Source organism: Heteronotia binoei, chromosome 5 (genome assembly GCF_032191835.1).
Source record: "Heteronotia binoei isolate CCM8104 ecotype False Entrance Well chromosome 5, APGP_CSIRO_Hbin_v1, whole genome shotgun sequence".
NCBI lineage: Eukaryota > Metazoa > Chordata > Lepidosauria > Squamata > Gekkonidae > Heteronotia > Heteronotia binoei.
Window position 1 is genome coordinate 59,628,422 of NC_083227.1, and position 22,215 is coordinate 59,650,636.

At 44.6% G+C, this 22,215-nt stretch overlaps 1 protein-coding gene across 8 annotated transcripts in view; it reads right to left on the reverse strand.

The window, feature by feature from the left end:
* FOXP1 (forkhead box P1) overlaps positions 1-394 on the reverse strand; it is a 743,550-nt gene extending 743,156 nt beyond the window's left edge. For all 8 annotated transcript variants that reach the window (XR_009555435.1, XM_060239546.1, XM_060239545.1 and 5 more), the window contains exon 1: positions 276-394. The gene's annotated coding sequence lies outside the window, so the exon portion shown is untranslated. The remainder of the gene's footprint in view (positions 1-275) is intronic.
* Positions 395-22,215: the final 21,821 nt, after the last annotated feature.

Here is a 22,215-nt window from a genome sequence, read left to right on the forward strand (position 1 = left end):
CCTGCAATGAGGAAGGGGGGGGGGGAATGGCCCTCCCTACCTCTTCCATCAGCACGGCTCTGCTGTCAGGAGGAGAAACCAATTTTACCTTCTTCCCTACTGCAACCTCCCAATCTTCATGGCTTTTATAATCAATGCAGGTCCTGCATGGCTGATAAAACTTGTTACTGTTGCTACTGTTACTCATTTAATGTCAGCTGTGTTCTACATGTGAAGTGAAATAGTATATATTAATGACAGAAAAAGAGAATAACAGTGTGGGATCATTCACTCACCCGTTGTAGGCATTACACATATTCCTTCATGTTGGTGAAATCTTGCAAGGGATTTAACCCCTTTTCATCTCCAGTGCAGTCACGGGAAGGATTTGCTCAGATAAACAGTTCTTGGGTTACTGAAACAAGAAAAACTGTATGATGAATTTTGATGGATTGATCCCTTTTCTAAGTAAGACAATAATCTGTACATATGGAGGCAGGAGAAACACAGTATTTCAAAAATAATTTTAATGTACTAGTCATACATTTTTGCTATAAATACAAGCAATGCATAAAGCTTTTTCTAAATTCAACTTAGATGTTTCCTGTGAATTGAAGAGAATTCATGGAATGGATCTTCCCCCTTCATTTCTTTTTCTTGCAGTTTTTTGAGTCTGAGAAAAACTGCTTCTGAGTTTTTGGGGATCCTCAGTAACAGTGGAATATATTACATGATATACAATTTGAGGAGAAACTGGCACAAATCACCCACATCTGTCTTACACAAGCTCTTCATACAAGGGAGGAGGGTATTTTCTACAAGTCATCTTTCTTCTAAGAGGCGCCTGCCTCACATTCCAATCTGTTTCAACCTTCTGGAGCAGAATCTCAAAGGTCCCTGAGGTCTGGTTACCGATGCATTCTGTGAATGCTTTCCTTTCACAAACTATAGGATTCAACTGATGATCTTCAAGTGGTCATCTGTACATTCACACCAATGGGATATAGTGCACCTGCGCTGATGCCTATTGGTACTTCACTTTGCTACATAGATCCAGGTAGGGTAACCATGTTGTTCTGAAGCAGAAGAACAAAGTTTGAGTCCAGTGGCAAGAATATAAGAGTTTGTAGCACTGTGCAGGGGGTTGGACTAGACGACCCTAGAGGTACCTTCCAACTCCCTATGGTTCTGTGGAAGTTTGAGTCCAGAGGCACCTTTAGGACCAACAAAGTTTTATTCATGGTATAAGTGTTTCTGTGCAAGTACACTTCATCTATATAAACAAGTTGCTTGTAATTGATGATCTTCGAGTGCTCATCTGTACATTCATACCTATGGGATACAGTGCACCTGTGCTGACCCCTATCGGTACTTAACAAGCCAAAGGATTTTCACACCCTGATTCCAGTGGGCATGCACAGAAACCCCATCATGCATGCTCACCAGAGGGGGTGCGGACATCCTGCCAGTTCCTTCTGACCGCTGTATGACCCTAGATAAAGCCAAAGAACCAACAACAGAGGGGAAAGGAGGGCAGGTGGTGTGAATGCACAGATGACCACTCGAAGATCATCAGTTACAGGTAAGCAACCTGTTTATCTTCTTTGTGGTTTCTGTGCATCACACCTATGGGAGATTAGCAAGCAATGACTAAATCCAGAGGAGGGTGCTAGAGGTCAACCAGGCACAGTAGACTGTAGGATCACACTTCCCATTTGGGAACACTGGTGCTGAGAGACACCAAAGGCAGAGTGGTAATAACAGTATGCTGGGATGCCCAGGTTGTAGCCCTGCAAAACTCATGTAGTGGAACCTCTTAGAGGAAAGTAGTAGATTTAGCTAAGGACTTAAATAATGGCTTCAAATCAGGCCAGGAAATGGCTCCTTGGCTAGGAGATAGTAGAGTTAATAGTTCCAATTAGCCAATAGGAGAGTCTCCTCAAAGAGATTTCATGGTATGACTTTGGAGAAGCAGAGAAGACAAATAGGTCAGAGTCCTTTCTGTGAGTGTTGGCCTCTGGAAGGATGACATTTAAGGAGTGGAGTCTCTCATCATTGTAGATGTAGGAAAGGCTGCAAGAGAGATGTCCAAGATAGGATGGAACTCAGATACTACTTCCAAGAGAAAAAAATACCTCAGAAAGAGAGGGGAAAACACCAGTGTCATGAAGCAAATGGGCGTCATAACCAGTGTTCCCTCTAAGCTAAGTTAGTGTGAGCTAATTTGCAGTTTTTTAGCCTCTGGCTCACACATTTGTGTCTTGGCTCAGGAAAAATGGCCCCAGAGCTAATTTATGCAGTAGCTCACAACTTTAATGCCAGCAGTGCACAAAGTAGAATTTTTGCTCATGAGACCCCACAGCTTAGAGGGAGTATTGATCATAACCTAGAGACATAAGTTCAGCTATACACTTCATGGAACTGATGGCCATCAACAACACTGCTTCACATGAAAAGCAGAGAAAACACGTGGTGATAGGTTCGAAAGGTTGTCCCGGGGATGAGAGCAATAGAGGTAGGTTCTGTGGTGAAGTGGGCAGAATGATTGGAGGATACATACAGGAAGAAGAAGAAGAAGAAGAAGAAGAAGAAGAAGAAGAAGAAGAAGAAGAAGAAGAAGAAGAAGAAGAAGAAGAAGAAGAAGAAGAAGAAGAAGAAGAAGAAGAAGAAGAAGAAGAAGAAGAAGAAGAAGAAGAAGAAGGAAATTGGATTTATATCCTGCCCTCTACTCCGAAGAGTCTCAGAGCGGCTCACAATCTCCTTTACCTTCCTCCCCCACAACAGACACCCTGTGAGGTGGGTGGGGCTGAGAGAGCTCTCACACCAGCTGCCCTTTCAAGGACAACCTCTGCCAGTGCTATGGCTGACCCAAGGCCATTCCAGCAGCTGCAAGTGGAGGAGTGGGGAATCAAACCCGGTTCTCCCAGATAAGAGTCCGCACACTTAACCACTACACCATACTGGCTCTCTGGAAGAGAGAAGCCTCATATGGGTCACTTAACGTCAGGGTGCAACAAGATAGGGCACTTGCCAATGGGAGTGCCATGCGCCCAGGTGGCCAGGGTAGATCCTAACAGAAGAGTAGTTGAGGATTGAGCCTATAAGCAATAGTAAAAAGTCAGGGTAATAGAAAAGTCTCACTGTGGAGGGACGCATGGAGAACATCCACGAAGTGTAGATATCCAGACCCTTCAGAAGTGTATAATGTACCAGTGGGAAGTTTTATACTATCCAGTAACATCTGCTGCACCACCCATATGAAAAGAGGCACCTCGAGATATAGAACCCAGCCTCCGTGCATTAGGAGGAGGTCCAGGACAAGACAAAGTGGTGCAAAGGCTTGTGAGCAACCTAAGCAGAAGAGGAAACTAGTGTTGATGAAGTCATCATACTATTATCAGAAAGCACTGAAGATATTTCCTCAAGAGGTTGTGGATTACCTTAGTGATGTGAAGCAAACATGAAAACATGTAGAGATTGGCCTCATCCAGAAGCCAGAAAGCTGTATCCTAGAGAACTGGCATCCACTCCTGCTCTGGAGTAAAAACACTGGAATTTCTCATCTTAAGTAGTGGCAATGGTGTCTGCCAGAGAGTGACCCCACAGGTGGAATACAGTGCAGAGATATCCAAATGATCTCCCACTTCGGAGGGGATGCACCCCGTGGCACAAAGGATCTGCCTGCATGTTCAGGTACTCAAGCAGGTAGGTGGCCATCAGGAAGAACGGAAGTCCAAGCAATCTGCCCATATGCCCATGACTAGGGCACAACTGTCATAGTAACAGTCTCCTTTCAATGGCTGGTTTTGATGCAGGTTGTGGTATTGAACACAAGGCAGGTGACAGATGTCACTGTGAGTGATGGCTTAAAGAAGCTTAGAGCCTGTTGTACAACTAGCAGTTCCAGGAAATGGTGTAGTGGTTGGTGCAGTCAGGAGGTCATGGGCTCCTGACACAAGACAGATAGCGATTGCATCCCAAACCCAACAGAAGGCAGTTGTAATGGCAGTCATGGATACAGCAAGGGAGTGAAGGGATGCCCCCAAGAGCAGGTCCATTTTCCAAAAGTCCCAAGGCCAAGACCTGGATGGTAGGGAGAAGCAGAGCAACAGGAAGTCACTGGAGGATCAGAGGAACCCAAAAATGCAAGATGTGAATGAGAATTTTGGCAAATACCAAAATTGAGGTGCTTGAAACCATTAGGACCCAGAGATGTTGGATGAGGAGAGCCATGCCTCCTAACTGTGCTTGGGGCAGATGCATAATAGAGATGACATCCTGCTCTTTCCATGGTGAGAACAAAACCTACAAGTTGGTGTTTATGGTAGTCCCTATGAATTCGGCTCCAGTTGAATGGGGAGGGGGTCAGATGAGCTTTTTTTAAATTCCTCATGTCTCGCAAATATTGGTGTAGGCCAAGAGTAGAGGAAGAGGGGGTAGAGGTAGGTTGTGACGATCACCATTGTTTTGGTGCAGATGTACAGGGCCATTGAAATGTCAACTGGAGGACTTTGTGATGGAAGTGGTCCAACCCAATTGCAAATATAAGTATTCCTAGTGGCAGAAGCATATGCAAATGTAAAATATGCATCCTGTAGAACCCAAGTGGCTGCCCCTGCCTCTTGCTTAATTGGTGTGAGGTGACTGTGTCGGGCAGTCATACTGAATTCGTGGTGAATCCATTCAGTGCCCTGAGGTTCATAATGAAGCAGAGGCCCTCATCCTTTTTCAATACCGTGAGGTACCAGAAATGAAGACCAGAGCCCCAGAAGAATAGAGGAACTGATTTCATGACCCATTCGGTGAGGGTGTCTGTATATCTTCCAGAAAGACAGTCAAGGGTGTTGTTCTTATACAACTTAGGCAAGTGGCAGTTGAAGAAACTGTACTGCAGTGGTAGCCAACTTTAGCTCTCCAGATGTTTTTTGCCTACAACTCCCATCAGCCTCAGCCATTGGCCATGCTGGCCGGGGCTGATGGGAGTTGTAGGCAAAAAACATCTGGAAAGCTACCGTTGGCAACCCCTGCTATACTGCATATCCCTCCACTAAGGTGGGAAGGACCCATCTATTGAAGGTGATTAGTCTCTAAGTTGGTAAGTATGGGTACAGGTGAATGGGCAGATAAGAAAAGAAAGGTACGATGAAACCAAAATAACCCTCTTTGTGCATTCTGCGGTCCATAGGTTTGACAGCTAAAGAGGAAGAACTGAAACCATCGATTCAATGTCAGAGAGCTTGGCAATGAGGAAGACCAAGGGCCCCAGGTGCGTTCAGATGATTGACAGTAGGGCTGCTGTTTGTTCTGGGATTTGTCTGGGATGGTATCACACCTGGAGAGAAAATTCAGATTCTGGGATGTCTTGATATGTTTATTCAGCTCACGCAGAACAATATCTGTATTAGAGCTGAATGGGCTATCAGCTTAAATGTGGGAAAACTCAGTATATCCTCAGATGCTAGACTGTAGGGCAAAAAAGCAGTCATGCATGGTACTAGAGTGACAGCTGATGTGAGAGTCTTGGTGGCAATGACAACCAGGTGTTTAGATGAATGATTTGGTCAAGAACATGCTTCCTTTGGAGTGCATTTGGTAGCAGAGTGTTTGACGTCCTAAAGAGACAAAAGTGTGTCTGAGAGCTGTCACCAGAACACAAATTGGTATCAGCTCAACCAACTACAATAGACATGAGCTGCAACCGCCTAGTAGAATGTTTTGCTCATGGTGCTGAATTCTACTTCTTTTCCTGCTCTTCTTCTTCTTGTTGTTTTGTATTGCTAGAAGTTGGCAAGCTTTAGGCGATGAAGAGATGACCAGTGGATTTTTTTTTGGGGGGGGGGGGCAAATGAGCAGGAGCCCAACTCCAGCTTTATGCACCCCGTACATATGATTCGGTCAATGAGGACTGGGAGTAGGAACTGGCTTAGACCAGAAGTCTTTGGTGGCTTATAGAGCTACTGTGGGGAGAAGCAGAAGGGTTACTGCAGGTGATGTGGTGAGCTGAACAATGTTGATCACCATGTTGGTGATTGTGATTGAGGTCAACAAAGAGAGCGCCAGGGTATAGTCCATGCATTCTATGAGGTTGCCATGTGATTTAAGGTCTTCTGATGATGAAAGTGGATTTAAGTGGATCGGCGTGGAGGCTGTTGAAGCTTGCTCCACATTCAAGTGTCGAGGAGTAGGGGAAAGTATTGACACTTGATGGCGAAGTCTGGTCAGTTGGCTCCGGAGACTGGTGATGTCACTTCTTCCGGTGTCAGTCCAGCATCAGAACAGGGTGGCTGTTGTCAAGGGTCAGAACGGTGGATGGTTAAATACTCAAGACCTATGGGAGGCTTCAAATTCCAAGTCCAATTGGAAGGACTTTGGAGCCAAAGCCATAGGGAGGCTGTTGGACAGGGTGCAGATAATGCCTGTAAGCCAAAATGCCCTCAAAACGAGGATGGGGAATTGTCAGGTGGGCACCTGGCTTAATCAGGATCTTTTACCTGTGTATACAGGATTCCATGTCCAGAAAGTAATGCTTAAAAATATTAGGGACTCTAATTAAGTAAAACAATTAAAATTTATTAAGAAAAATATAGACTTCCATACAAGATAAATTATAAAATTATACATACAGTCCTAAGGAAAAAAGATAGAGAGATAGGGAACACATGGGTAGACAAACAGGGTGATATTTACGATTGTAGTCTTCAAGGAAGGCTCCAATGGCGAACGAGCGAGGAAATGGGAGAAGGGACCCGAAACTTGGCCTTAGAATCGGGGATGGATGTATGCAGCAGAAATTGGGATACTGATAGAAGCACACCTGGGGGTAGCTAATCCACAGATTATAAGGACTCTCTTGAGCCCTTAGGAGATGGGAGGTACGAGGGAGGAGGAAGGTGGTCAGCTGATACATGACCTCCCAAAAAGGGGAGGTTTCGCAGTGACCATAAGGGTTGGACTACTGCGACAACCAATAGAAAGTTCATTGATGGCACCTCATTGGGTGCCCATTCCTAACCAATGGACTTGCTTGGATCCTGGATACCTGAGTGAACTTTCAGGTTGAAATGGACCAGGGTGAGGCTCCAAAATGACAGTTGGGGAAAAGAATAGAGAAGATTACTGGGTGGGGAGATACTTAGGACTATTGGACTTATCTAAATGGGTGACAATAGAGAGTCAAATCATTGCCTAGATAACACCCCGTTTACACAAAAAAACTTGGCTCAGGCTGAAGATGGTCTTCTTCTTCTTCTGTCTTCTCCTTGGCACCAGTCTTTGTCTTGAGTTCCATTAGACAAAGGCAGTGGCGGTTGGACGATTAGCCACTCCTGGGGTGGGTAGATTGCTTGCAGGCACAGGTGACACCTGGCGTGTACATGAGCTGTCCGCTTTGCTGGAATGGAGTCAAGCCTGGAAGGAAGATGACTGTGTGTGGTGTTATCCCTCCACGGTGGATTCCATGGTCAGTGCTTCAAAACCGTTTGCCTGGATAGCTCCTGGCGGCGCAGATTCCTCTGTCCCATGGCTGGGATGGACGTCATACAGAATGACGGGAAGCCATCTGTTCTCCTGGTGGGCACTCTTGTACCGGTCGTGAGCGCCTTAGTAGCGTTATGGCTGCTTATACTGCATAAGTTCCTTTTGCCCCTGGATAGGTTTGTTCACACTCTCTTGCCAGACGTGTGTGAGTCACTTCTCCAGGTGTTCTGGCAACCAAGCTGGTGATTACGATGTTCTGTAAGGGGGGTTTTCCTCACATGCCACTGTAGCTGGTCCTACATGGAAGCAGAGGCAGCAGCAGGTAAAAAGGAGGATTTCCATCCTTGCTGCTGATAGGTGTCCATTTCTGAAGTTGAGCACCAGTATGGGAGGGCGCTTTGGCACTGGCATCAACAGATTGCAGTTGGGTGAGGAGCCATCAGTGCATAGAGACCATAAGCAAGCTTTGGAGGAGACTGTGCATTCATGCTCCAGGTTGGAGAGAGGAACCACTCGAGTCTGGAGCAGCTCCAGTGTTGGGGGAATTAGTTGATGGATGGCATTGCTATCCATTGAGGCAGTGAGTTGATAGGGATGGTTCCAACATGGAACCTTTTGGAGAAGCAAATGGTGTATGACAACTACGGTCATGTCCTCCTCCTTCAATCCCTTGCCCCCTCTGAAGTTTTCTGATAGGTACTGAGGACTCTGACTTAGATGCCAAGTTTGCTCATTAGAGAGAGCGATTGGCAGAATGGGAAAAGATCCATGAGAGTTTCTTTTGCTCTCAGAGAGCTCAGGTACCAATGTCACTGGTTGGGATGTGCATTGTCTGATGTTGAAGATGTGCAGGTCACTGCAGTCAGTGAGAGAGTTGACTCAAGCACTACAGACTGATGTGTAGTTTGGTGGGGTGTTTTTCCCCCACAGAAGAACATAGCATAATGCAGACGAGGATCTGTACAGTGAGATTCCACAAGGCAGGGGAAGCAGAGGGAGTGATCATCCAGAAAAGGGGGGGGGGGTACTCTGCCGCTTGGATCAGTGCTTGAAACACCCAATGCCTTTCCAGAAGCGGTTCAAGGAAAGGAGACAAGAAGTAAATTAATGGGAGGGTGGGACTGGAAGGGCCAAGGAAAGTAGTCTTCTACTTTCTCCCCTGATTATTATAGTTATTATTCTGGGAGAAGCTGTAAAAGACAAATAAAGAAAAGAAGTAGAAGTGGCTATTGGAAAAAAGGGAAATTTAACAAAAAGTACCAACCAGAGTGAGGAGAATGACTGATCAGTGCAGCATTCAGAAGAGAACTGGTGGGATGTCTGCACCGACTCCAATGGGCATGCATGGTAAGGTTTCTGTGCACGCCCACTGGAATCTCAGCACAAAAATCCTTTGGCTTGTTAAGTACTGATCGGTGTGGGTGTAGGTGCACTATATCCCATTGGTGTAATGTACAGAGACCATGAAGAAGATCTGAACGCTTTTATGGTGAATAAAACTTTTGTTGGTCCTAAAAGTGCCACTGGACTCAAACGTTGCTACACAGTAACTGTCACATTCTTGCTTTTTGTTACAAAATCAAAATTACCAACCTACAAATTTACTTATGTCCCATAAAGGTTATATGTTTCCTTATCTAACAAAACAGTAATTACAGTGAAAGCACCAATCAGTGGACTGTGCCAAATTTTAATCTACTTTTACACTTTCAGATCAGATGTGCTGAGTTAAAAAGATATTTTCTGCCCTTTGCTCAACAGAAACTTATAAACCTTGATGAAAGTGAATGTTTCAGAAAAAAGCCTCTTGAGAAGAAAAGGGAAAGTTATTTCTTTTTTTTTTAACAGCACAACACAATGAAAATTAATCACACTTGGAAGACAAAGAGGAGCCTGTTTCTGTTTCTGCTTAAACAATTCGGTCTTACAGGCCCTGTGGAACACAGACAGATCCCGCAGGGCCCTTATGGCCTCCGGAAGGGTGTTCCAAAGTTCTGGTGCTGCCACCGAAAAAGCCCTAGATCTTGTCACACATAACCTGGCTTCTTTTGGTCCAGGGGCAGACAGTAAGTTTTTTGCCCCTGAACTCAGTGCTCTCTGGGGGATATATGGAGAAAGGCGGTACCGTAGATAAGCAGGTCCTTGACCATAAAGGGCTTTAAAAGTCAATACCAACACCTTGAAGCGAACTCGGAACACAACAGGTAGCCAGTGCAGCTCTTTCAGCACTGGCTGAATGTGCTCCCATCGCGGCAGCCTCATTAACAGCTGTGCTGCAGCATTCTGCACTAGCTGTAGTCTCCGGGTTAGCGTCAACGGTAGCCCCATGTAGAGAGCATTACAGTGACCTATTCTTGAGGTGACCATAGCATGGATTACCGTCGCTAAATCGTTGTGCTCCAGGAAAGGAGCCAGCTGCCGCACCCGCCGAAGATGAAAAAAGGCAGATCTAGCAGTGGCTGCTACCTGGGCCTCCATTGTAAGGGAGGACTCAAGGAGCACGCCTAAACTCCTGACCTTAGGGACCGGTGTTAGTGGCACCCCGTCAAGAGTCGGCAGATGGATCTCTCCCCTTGGACCACCCTGACTCAGATAGAGAACCTCCGTCTTCGTCGGATTCAGTTTCAGCCGACTCAGTCTAAGCCAAGATGCCACGGCTTGTAGAGCCAGGTCTAGATTTTCTGGGGTACAGTCGGACTGGCTGCCCATCAATAGATAAGCTGGGTGTCATCCGCATATTGATGACAACCGAGTCCATACCTCCTGACAATCTGGGCAAGGGGGTGCATGTAGATATTAAATAGCATCGGGGATAGGACCGCTCCCTGCGGCACCCCACAGCTAAGAGAGTGCCTCTGGGATGCTTACTCCCCTATCACCACCCTTTGTCCCCGATCTTGGAGAAAAGAGGTCAGCCATTGTAAGGCAGATCTCTGGATCCCCACATCGGCGAGGCGGCTAGTCAGTAGCTGATGGTCAACCGTATCAAAAGTGGCTGACAGATCTAATAACAACAGCACCGCTGAGCCGCCCTGATCCAGATGTCGCATGAGGTCATCTATGAGAGCAACCAGAACCGTCTCCGTCCCGTGACCTGGCCAAAAGCCGGACTGGAATGGATCCAGTGCGGAAGTGTCCTCCAGGAATCCCTGTAGCTGAATTGCCACCGCCCACTCTATAACCTTACCCAAAAAGGGAAGGTTCGACACCGGCCGATAGTTCGCCAATACGGCCAGGTCTGCTGATGGGTTTTTTTAAGAGAGGATGGACCACTGCCTCTTTAAGAGGTGTGGGAAAGATCCCTTCTACCAGGGACCTGTTGACAATACCTTGTAGTGGTTCACACAGCGACGTCTGGCTCGCTTTTATAAGCAAAGATGGGCACGGGTCCAACCTACAAGTCGTAGGGCATGCAGCTACAAGGATCCTGTCGACTTCCTCCACACTGAATGGACTGAAAAAATCCAGAATTGGACCAGAAGACGTGCTTGGTGCCCCAAGTTCTTCTACTGCATCAATTATAGTGGGTAAGTCGCGTCGGAGCGACGAGACCTTATCTGCAAAAAAACTCGCAAAAGCCTCACTGCCTATTTCCAATTCTCTAATATTTTGTTTGCCCTGCGGCAAATTTGTTAATGACTGAATTATACTAAGTTGTGCTGGGCGCGAGGTCGCAGATGCAATTCTGGACGCAAAGTGGGCCTTCTTTGCAGCCTGAACTGCCATCTCATAGGTCCACATAAATGACCTATATGATGTTCTCGTAGCTTCGTCATGAGTGTGGCGCCATTGTCTCTCTAGTCGTCTTAATCGTCATTTCATTGATCGCAACTCCGGGGTATACCACGGAGCGGATCGTGATCGAGGATGAAGAGGACGTCAGGGAGCGATTTCGTCAATGGCTGTGGAGAGCTGGTCATTCCAGATCTCCACTAGCTCATCCAACAAGTCGCCAGAGGGCCAGGGATCCCGCATGGCCATTTGAAGCCACAACGGGTCCATCTGGCTACGCAGGCAAGCTAAAACCTGCTCACCGCCTAAACGGGATAGGGGTGGCATGTCCACATGAGCCTTCAAGGCCTGGTGGTCAGACCATGGCACTGCCTCGGCAGATATCTGATCCACTACTACTCCCGCCACAAAGATCAGGTCTAGTGTGTGCCCAGCCTGGTGCATGGGCACTGTTATATATTGGGAAAGTCCCAGTGCTGCCATGGAAAGCGCTAGGTCCATCGCACAAGTGGAAGCCGCGTCCTCGGCATGGACATTGAAGTCACCCAGGACTATAAGTCGAGGGTGCTCCAATGCCCAGCCTGCTACAGCCTCCATCAGGGACGGTAAGGCACTGGCTGGTTCGTTAGGTGGACGATACACCAGCCAGATTGCCAAACTTTCCCCAACGTCCCACACTAGGCCCACACACTCCACGCCCTTGATCTCTGGCAGCGGAAATATCCTGATCACTGGGATCCAAGATCACTGCAGATGGTGACTGTAGCCATGAAGACGTTAGCTCCATGGGAGGACAGCTATGGCAAACCTGGGCAGTATAATAAAAAGACATCACCCTGCCAACAAAAGTCTGTATAGTCAAACTGATGAACTGGTATTTCCAGTAGTAATGCATGGCTGTGAGAGCTGGACCATAAGGAAGACCAAACGCAGAAGAATAGATGCTTTTGAGATGTGGTGCTGGAGAAGAATCTTGAGAGTTCCTTGGACTGCAAGAAGATCCAATCAGTCAGTCCTACAACTGATAGACAAATTAAAAACTAATAAGTCACCAGGTCCGGATGGCATACATTCAAGAGTTCTGAAAGAACTCAAATTTGAACTTGTGGATCTTCTGACAAAAATATGTAATCTTTCATTGACATCTGCCTCCGTTCCTGAGGACTGGAAGGTAGCAAATGTCACCCATCTTTTAAAAGGATTCCAGAGGAGATCCGGGAAAATACAGGCCAGTCAGTCTGACTTCAATACCGGGGAAGTTGGTAGAAACCATTATCAAGGACAGAATGAGTAGGCACATTGATGAACACGGGTTATTGAGGAAGACTGTATGGGTTCTGTAAGGGAAGATCTTGCCTCACTAATCTGTTACAGTTCTTTGAGGGGGTGAAAAACACGTGGACAAAGAAGACCCAATAGATGTTGTTAACCTTGACTTCCAGAAAGCTTTTGATAAAGTTCCTCATCAAAGGCTCCTTAGTAAGCTTGAGAGTCATGGAGTAAAAGGACAGGTCCTCTTGTGGATCAAAAACTGGCTAATTAATAGGAAGCAGAGTGAGTATAAATGGGCAGTCTTCACAGTGGAGGACGGTAAGCAGTGGAGTGTCGCAGGGCTCAGTACTGGGTCCCATGCTCTTTAACTTGTTCATAAATGATTTGGAATTGGGAGTGAGCAGTGAAGTGGCCAAGTTTCCGGATGACACTAAATTGTTCAGGGTGGTGAGAACCAGAGAGGATTGTGAGGCACTCCAAAGGGATCTGTTGAGGCTGGGTGAGTGGGCGTCAACATGGCAGATGAGGTCCGATGTGGCCAAGTGCAAAGTAATGCACATTGGGGCCAAGAATCCCAGCTACAAATACAAGTTGATGGGGTGTGGACTGGCAGAGAATGACCAAGAGAGAGATCTTGGGGTTGTGGTAGATAACTCACTGAAAATGTCAAGACAGTATGCGATCGCAATAAAAAAGGCCAACGCCATGCTGGGAATTACTAGGAAGGGAATTGAAAACAAATCAGCCAGTATCATAATGCCCCTGTATAAATCGATGGTGCAGTCTCATTTGGAATACCGTGTGCAATTCTGGTCACCGCACCTCAAAAAGGATATTATAGCATTGGAGAAAGTCCAGAGAAGGGCAACTAGAATGATTAAAGGGTTGGAACACTTTCCCTATGAAGAAAGGTTAAAACGCTTGGGGCGCTTTAGCTTGGAGAAATGTCGACTGCGGGGTGACATGATAGAGGTTTACAAGATAATGCATGGGATGGAGAAAGCAGAGAAAGAAGTACTTTTCTCCCTTTCTCACAATACAAGAACTTGTGGGCATTCGATGAAATTGCTGAGCAGTCAGGTTAAAACGGATAAAAGGAAGTACTTCTTCACCCAAAGGGTGATTAACATGTGGAATTCACTGCCACAGGAGGTGGTGGCGGCTACAAGCATAGACAGCTTCAAGAGGGGGTTAGATACAAATATGGAGCAGAGGTCCATCAGTGGCTATTAGCCACAGTGTGTATATATATGTGTGTGTGTGTGTGTGTGTGGGCCCATTGGACAAATATATATATTTGGCCACTGTGTGACACAGAGTGTTGGATCCAACATGGCTTGATCCAACATGGCTTCTCTTATGTTCTTAGTCCTAAGGGAAATAACCCCAGACTGTTCCCTGGAAGGTCAGATGCTGAAGCTGAAGCTCAAATACTTTGGCCACCAAATGAGAAGGGAGCACTCACTGGAGAAATTCTGATGCTGGGAAAGACAGAAGGCAAAAGAAGGGGACAGCAAAAGATGAGATGGCTGAACAGCGTTACTGATGTAACAAACACGAATTTGAGCAGACTTCGGAGGATGTTGAAAGACAGGAGGACCTGGCGTGACTTTGTCCATGGGGTCACAAAGAGTCGGACTCGACTGTGTGACTGAACAACAACAAAAGATTTTTGTACTGTAAGCCATCTTGCAGGAAAAGGATGGAGTATCATCATTAGATAATAAAAGCCTTACTGTAGTGGCAAATCTGAGGATTTTCATTGGTTGGATGTGGGGCATGTAAGACTGACTCGCACTCTGTTTCTGGCATGCCACTGGCTGATTCTGCTCTCCCCCACCCACTGCTGGCCCCGTCAGGCAAGAACCCTACCAGATGGCCACTGATCTCTGAGGGGACAGTTCTCTGCTGACAGGTTCTCCTGGGGGCTTACTGATCACTACTGCCTCTCCTGTTTGGTGAGTGCTTGTGTGCAGACTCTTATCTGGGAGAACCAGGTTTGATTCCCCACTCCTCCATCTGCACCTGCTGGAATGGACTTGGGTTAGCCATAGCTCTGGTAAATGTTGTCTTTGAAAGGGCAACTTCTTGGAGAGCCCTCTCAGCCCCACCCACCTCACAGGGTGTCTGGTGTGGGGGGAGAAGATATAGGAGATTGTAAGTCGCTCTGAGTCTCTGATTCAGAAAGAAGAGCAGGGTATAAATCTGCAATTCTTCTTCTTCCTCTGGGCCCATTGTAGGAAGTCTGGGACAGTCCATCTCCCCCCCCCCCCCCAACAACACTGTCCCACAAACAACACAGACAGTCGCAGTTCTTCTCTTCAACTGACACAAAAGGAATGTTCAGTCATAGGGGCCAGTTCAACAGCAGCAAATAAACAGACTGACACTATACAAAGTATCAAGCCCCCTTTCCACCTGTAAATATTCTTCACTCTCTCTATTCAAATTAGGCTACAGTGGGCTTATATGATTGAATGTACTCTATTCTTTCCTATGGATCCACAGGACACAATGGACTCAATTCTATTCTATCAGCCCATAGGACAGAATGGACTCCATTGTATCCTATGGGCCCACAGGATGGAACGGATTCCATGCTGTCCTATGGGCCCATGAGATGGAATGGACTCCCTTTTGCTTTCTCACCACCTGTAAGTGGGAGGGAGTGAAAGGGAGGCTTGTAATGTCTCCCTGCCACTTACAGCCACCAGTGTAGCGGGTCCACCTGTCAGCTACTTGCTTTAGGAGACAGGGAGCCAATAGAAGGCTCCCTTTCGCTCTGCACACCTGTAAGTGAGAGGGGGTGAAAGGGAGGCTTCTAATGGCTGCCTACCTTCCTGCCTGCCTGTCTTCCTGTCACTTTTCTGTCTCCCTATCTTCCTTCCTTCATTTTATTTCATTCTGTTTATCTACACATTCATCAACCCCCCCCCCCCCAATATTTTTTTCTAGGGACCTCTGTATCTCTTCCTACAATGGGCTTTACTGCTAGTAAATAAATAAAACAAGAATCCTAGAGCCCCCCCCCCCCCATCTCCCTGATGGTAGAAAGTTGTCTGTTGGTTGCTGGACGCCAAGCATTGAGGAGTCTTCCCTCAAAAGCCAAAAACAGCCCTTGAATAGGCCCTTCCCTTCCCCCTACCTTTTACTGACAGAAACAGCCAGTAATTCTCTAGTCCTTGTGTAACAACAGCCACAACAGCCACTGAGACTGAGAGGCCACTCATTTCTTAAAGGTACAAGAACTGCTTCTATAATTTGGGGGTTTGTTTAACCTCCGAGTTTTGTTTTGTTCTGAGATTTTTTATTTTTCCCTGAAAATCTAGGGCTTTTTTCAGGTTTTTAGAAAGATCTGCCTTATGTGTTCATTTCCTGATATAAGTTCTCCTGATATATCATCTCCTGATATAACTTCTACAGATGGGGCCACACTGAGAATTAGATACACACTGATATTTAAAGAGATCGGAAATGTAGTACTGCTAACCTGCATGCCACTGGGGAGATTACACCATCACCTTTCCTAGTGCATTCTTGACAGATAATATCCAAGCTGTTAATTTTGAGAACTTGTTCAAAGCAACAAATGACTGCCTGAAGCAGGTGAAATCCAAAATCAAATTTAAGTGCATGGCTAGAAAACAGTTCTTTAAAACAACTGGTGCACTCAAACAGGTTTCAAAATAATTTGATATATGCTGTTTTCTTGTTTACTTTCCTTCTTCAACAATCCCCACTTAGTCAAAACGTCTACAGGGAGCCTGATTTGAGCAGCTGCAGGTTTCCCCAAGGCCAAGGCATCAAGTTGTTTACAAAACAGACCCACCACGAAGCAACAAAACAATATGAAGTATAACTTGCATTTTTATAACTCATATCTTGTTCAAAACATCTCCAAGAGGTTGTGCATTAAATATTAGTGATGCCTTTAAACCATACACATACAATTAATTTTTGTCAATGCTCATGTCCGAAATGACAATGCAGTTTGAAAAATGAGTCTGTCGCCTTGGGGAGGGGGGTATGAATGGCTGGTACTCACTAGAGTATGCTCAGAAACTTGCTGTCTGTTGCTTATTGGAAACTGACACAAAAGTTTCTTGGAAATAAGGAAGAGGTAAAAGTGGTTTTACACTGTAAACTCAATCCTACTTAAATAATTTGAAACTGCTTTAAAAAAATAGATTTGAGTTGCCATATAACCCAAGCCAAGGATCCCATAGCTTATACCTCTGTTGTTTTTGTGACCCAGAAGGCAGCAGGACCTTGCTTTCAAACCAACTGAGCAACACTGCTTGCTTGCTTGCTTCATTCATTCATTCATTCATTCATTCATTCATTCATTCATTCATTCCCCATTCTTCTCCTGAAAGGTGGCTTACAGTACAAAAATTCTACCCTACAATAAACAGCCCTAGACAAAAGTTGTAGGAAGAAACAAAACGAATCATCCTCACCCTACTGGACTGCTTCAGTGCGCCTAGTTCTTTTAAAGTATTTCCGCTGTTTTATTTTATTGTTATACTTTATGTTACCTGCACTGACTGTTTGAAGACTGTTAAAATGGAAAGCGAGAATACAAATTGTTTAAATAAATGCACTTACTGTATCTTCCTTTTTTGAAATGGACAACACAGCAGCAACAACCTCATTTTTTTCTGCCGTTTCTGTATATTTACATACTCTGTACTGTTTTTCTTTTATAGTGTTATATGACTTCGAAGCTGGCAGCCACAGCAGGGCTACACTCTATGACTGTAAGGGTACGAGTACAATCTGGAGTTGTACCACTTATGCAAGAGGGGAGGATTGCTAAGTAGCTGAAATAGGGGCCCAAGCATTATATCAAATACATGAAAAGTTCCTGTGGGAAATTGCCAAAATACAGTGGCAGAGTCCATGATTTACATCCTAAATTCAAACCCTGACATCTCCAGATAAAGGATCACGGAAAATAGGGCTGGAAAAGACCTCTGCTTAAGGCTCTATAAAGGTTCAGCTAGTCTGAGCAAATAATATAGAGCTCAGTATGGACTGAGTATATGATGTATATGTTCCCATATACAAAGGCTCTGAACTACCTTGTTTGACAGCACAAAACCTGCTCCGATTAGTTACCTTTGAGGTAGACAGAAGTGATCAGTTTCACTAGCCCTCTGACAAACACTCTGAAGCCATCTAATCTAAAAACTTATCGAGTTCCTAAATTTAATTGTTAAGGAACGGTGATTCAGCATGGCCTGAAACAGCTTTGTGAAGGGATACATGATAGAGATTTATAAAACTATGCACAGAGAGCAGATAGAGAGAGCAGGCCTTCTTCCCTGTCTCAAAATACTAAAACCTAGGGTCGTCACTGAAGCTGAAGGGTGGGAAATTCAAGACAGTCAAAGTATTTTTTCACACAGTGTGTAGTTAATTTGTAGAACTCATTGACACAGGTTGTGGTCATGGCGGCCAACTTGGAAAGTTTTAAAAGGGGACTGGACAAATTCATGCAGGACTGGGCTATCGGTGGTTACTAATCATGATGGATATTTACTCCCTCCAGTACCAGAGGTAGTATGCCTCTTTACAACGGTTGCTGGGGCACATAGACAAGATGACAATGTTGCAAGTATTCCTGTTTGGGGGCTGGTTGGCTACTGTATGAACAGAACACTGCACTTAGATGGGCCTTTGGTCTGATCCAGCATGGCTCTCCTTATGATCTTATAGTATTGTGTACTTTTACACTAGCCAGTTTTGTACAGCTTTGAAAGTATAATTTTAAACTTTGCTCTTGCTAACTCATGTTTAATATGACTTAATTATATCACTTCTATCTTCAATGAGAATGTTCCACAAAAAGCTTTTCCAAAATAACTACCCTGTCCCCAAAAACAACAAGAAATTTTAAAAAGGGATCACTGAAATCTCTTGTTAGTTAAAAGATTTAACTGAATAACAGATTGACACACACAAAAGGCCCATAACTATATATAGGAATTTTTTTTTCAGATTCCAACTTTCTTTTTTATTAGCAGAAATTGTATTCCAGATGCTGAAGGCTTAGAAGCAGAAATTGCCTTAGCTGAATAAACACTGAGAGGTGACACAAAAAAGTGCTGAAACACAATGATTTGTGTGTTTGGAATGCTGTCTACACACTCTTCTTTTTCCTGGGAACCAAAGTGGTATTTAATTTCCCTACAGCGCATTAAAAAAATGTGCTCAAGTCTTAGTAATAATAAACATCAAAATAAAAAAGTTATCCTTTTTTTCCCTAACCATTATCCTTCTTCATCTAGAAAGCCTCCCCAGTGCCACACAGACCAATTCCACCAGATGCTTCTACTACTGGTTACCCTCACAATCTCCCTCAGTATTCTTCTGTTCTTTTGAAAACAAAGGGACTCTCAAAGCAGTTTGAGACATGGCATGACGGTCTCCTGTCCAAAGAGAGGAAAATGTCAAAAACAGTACTGCCCTAAAAAAACCTGCAAATGATACAAGAAACTGGTTTTATACTAAAAGTGAAAGGCTTTTCTTTAGATAAAGCATTCTATTGACAAATTACTTCTGAATAACTAAGACCAGTACTAGGTGATCTTTGGATTCACCTACTGATAAAACTTTTCCTGGAGTTGGCTTACTGGTTAAAAGTTTTAACATTATACAATGAGAAAATACTGAGCAGTGAATTTTGAATCAGAGAATTTTACATATGGAAGAAGGTTCCAAAAGGTTTGAGCAACTGTTTCTCCAGCAAAATTTGCAGATGTGAACATAATACCTAATATGTTCACAGGGAAGGAGGAATGGCATATAGCCCAATCTTTTCAGATCTCAGAAACTAAGCAGCAGGGTTGGTACTTGGAAGGGTTTCCACCAAAGAAGACTCTGCAGAGAAAGGCAACAGCAGTTACCTCTGCTTCCGCTTCCCACTTGCCTTGAAAGCCCCTTGTGCTTGGGGACACCATAAGTCAGCTGTTACATGATGGGACTTTACACGCACACACAAATACCTTCATACAGAGATTAAAGGGGGGGGGGAAGACTGCTCTTTTGTCAACTGACTCATAAGTCACTCTAAATCATATTCACTATACTTCAAACTGAAAACATTATTGCAACGCAAAATCCTATTATGACGAATTTGGGCAAAGACAACCAATCAAAATTAATACACTGTGGGAACGGATTGACTTAGTACTACAGAAATGTGCCCTCCAATAAACATTTTGCACAGTCAAAATACCTTTCAAAACAAATAAATGCCATTTCAGAACTTATAAACATGTCACCTTTAGAGCCAAGAAACATTTTACTCATCCCTTCAAGGTCGCATATTTTTTTTATTGTTAACTTTAAACCTTTTGTTGTAAGCTTTCAATTGCTTATCCTTTTAATCTGTATTGTGAACCCATCTCAGTCACTTGTCAGGCTCTCTTTAGAACCAATGACAACAGCAACGCCACCGAAGGCTAACCTCCTGAACAGTCAGCTTTCCCAGCACAAAACACAAGCATGCCACATCCCTGTGGTTTTCTTTATCTCCTAGGAAAGTCATCCAAAGAGACCTCTGCCTCCCATAACTTCCAGCCTTGCAAGTACAAACAAGAAGGATGCCAAGGAAATATTTAACTCCATCTAACTACTGTCAACAAAGGTAACATCCACAGTCACTTCTTGGTTACAAATTACAATGCGTAAGCAGGAGAAGCCAAAATTTTTGTCAATTTTTGTTTTCATGTTTTGTACAAGCAATTCTGCTTTGGGGGGGGGGGGACCTCATCATTTATCATCCATGCCTTTCCTATAAGATATTGAAATTTATCATTCTTTATAAAGCCGAATTCTTTTTCCTTCACATCGATATAAATCAAATAAAATGAAAATGAAATGAAATTTAGCAAATTAAGAAAAAAATGAAGCTAATGTAGAAAAGGTGTATTTCCCATTAATTATACAACTTGCATCTAAATAGAATAGAATTAAATAAACAAACAGCCCTTCCTGATATGACACAGCTTTGAATAAAATTTGGGGCAGGAGAGGGATACACATTTCCACATATCTTTAAGCAGCACTGATCATACCCAGATCACACAGCAGCCAGTATTTACTGCTCCCTCAGCATCCTTTGCTTCTTGATCTCCAAAAGAAGCTGGTCAAATGGCCTGTTCAGATGCACAGTTTAATCAGTTGTGGCTGCTGTTTCCTACGAGATTAAAGTGGCTGATCAGACAGCAACATCTGCCTCCCGGTAGTCAATCATTGTTACCCCCCTCCAGTCCTTCTCCAAACCGGATTATTTTGTTACCTGCTCCTTTGTGGTGTTTTCTGAATTGCCTGGTTTCACCTCGTAATTTTCTCCATCTAAATAGTTCTGCTACGATATTAACCAACTTCCGGATGTCTGAAGGCTGTCCCAGAGCAAAAGGAGACTCAGACATCCCGGTTTACGGTCGCCATTTTTATACTACTTAGTGATATGTGCACAACTGCATAACCACATAATGTTTTTCCCTATGCGCATGCACATATGCACATAATGTGTGCGTGCGCATAATGCTCTTATGCACCTAATGATGGAGGAAACAAAAAAAAACCTGCATGGTGCCATCATGTGGAGGGCAGAAAATGTTTCACCACGGAGTGATTAGAATTGCAGTATCGATAATATCCGGAACAAAGATATTCGAAACAGAACTGGATCAGTTTAACACGGACTCAACATGCTGTGTGAACAGGGCCGTACAATCATAAAGTTGGTTAAATTCTGGAAGATCAGTACAGAGGTGGTGGCTCCCCCAGCATAATCACCCACCCTAACACCTTTGCGTACAGATATTTTAAAAAGACAGGTTGCTTAGCTGTAACTGTAGATCTTCGAGTGGTCATCTGTGCATTCACACTCATGGGATAGAGAGCCCATGCCGATCCCCGAATCGGTACCTAAAAAGCCCGGGATTTTTTCGCGCTTGGCACCAATGGGCATACGCAGGCGTCTCATTACAGATTCAGGTCCTGACAAAAACTCTTGGAACGACTCAAGTAAAACAGTAACGCACGCTTGACATCCAAAGCGTGCCACCGACGTTCCTTGTCTGAGGAAGGCATGGGGTAAAAGGTAGGTAACCAAACGTCCAACTTAAGGTGAAACTGGGAAACCACCTTAGGGAGAAATGAAACATCAGGAGCCAATGAAACTCCTGACTCATGGAACACTAAACATGGATGGTCACAACGCATAGCCATGAGCTCTCCTACACGGCATGCCAACGTGATTGCCACCAAAAATGCCGTCTTCCAGTATAGAAGCTGTAGGGAACAGGTTGCCATTGGTTCAAAGGGATGCCAAGTCAACCTGTCCAATACTAATGGCAAATCCCACAACTGTGGAGGTGATCTGGATGGAGGATGCAATCTGACCAATCCCTTCAAGAATTGCTTCGAATGAGGATGAGCAAACACCGAATGCCCCTCAACAGACTCATAGTGAGCTGATACTGCTGATAAATAAACTTTAACAGAAGAAAAGGAAAGTTCAGCATCCACCAAAGACAACAGAAAGTCAAAAATTGCCGGTAGACCCACCTGTTGGGATGAGACTGCAGAATTAGCCAAAAACTGAAGAAACTTCCCCCATTTCCTCTCATAGGAAACACGGGTAGACAACTTCCTACTGTTCAGAAAGATGTGCTTGACTCTGCTCAAGAATTCACAGGGTCGATGAGCCATGCCGTCAACTTCAAGTGAGGAACATTG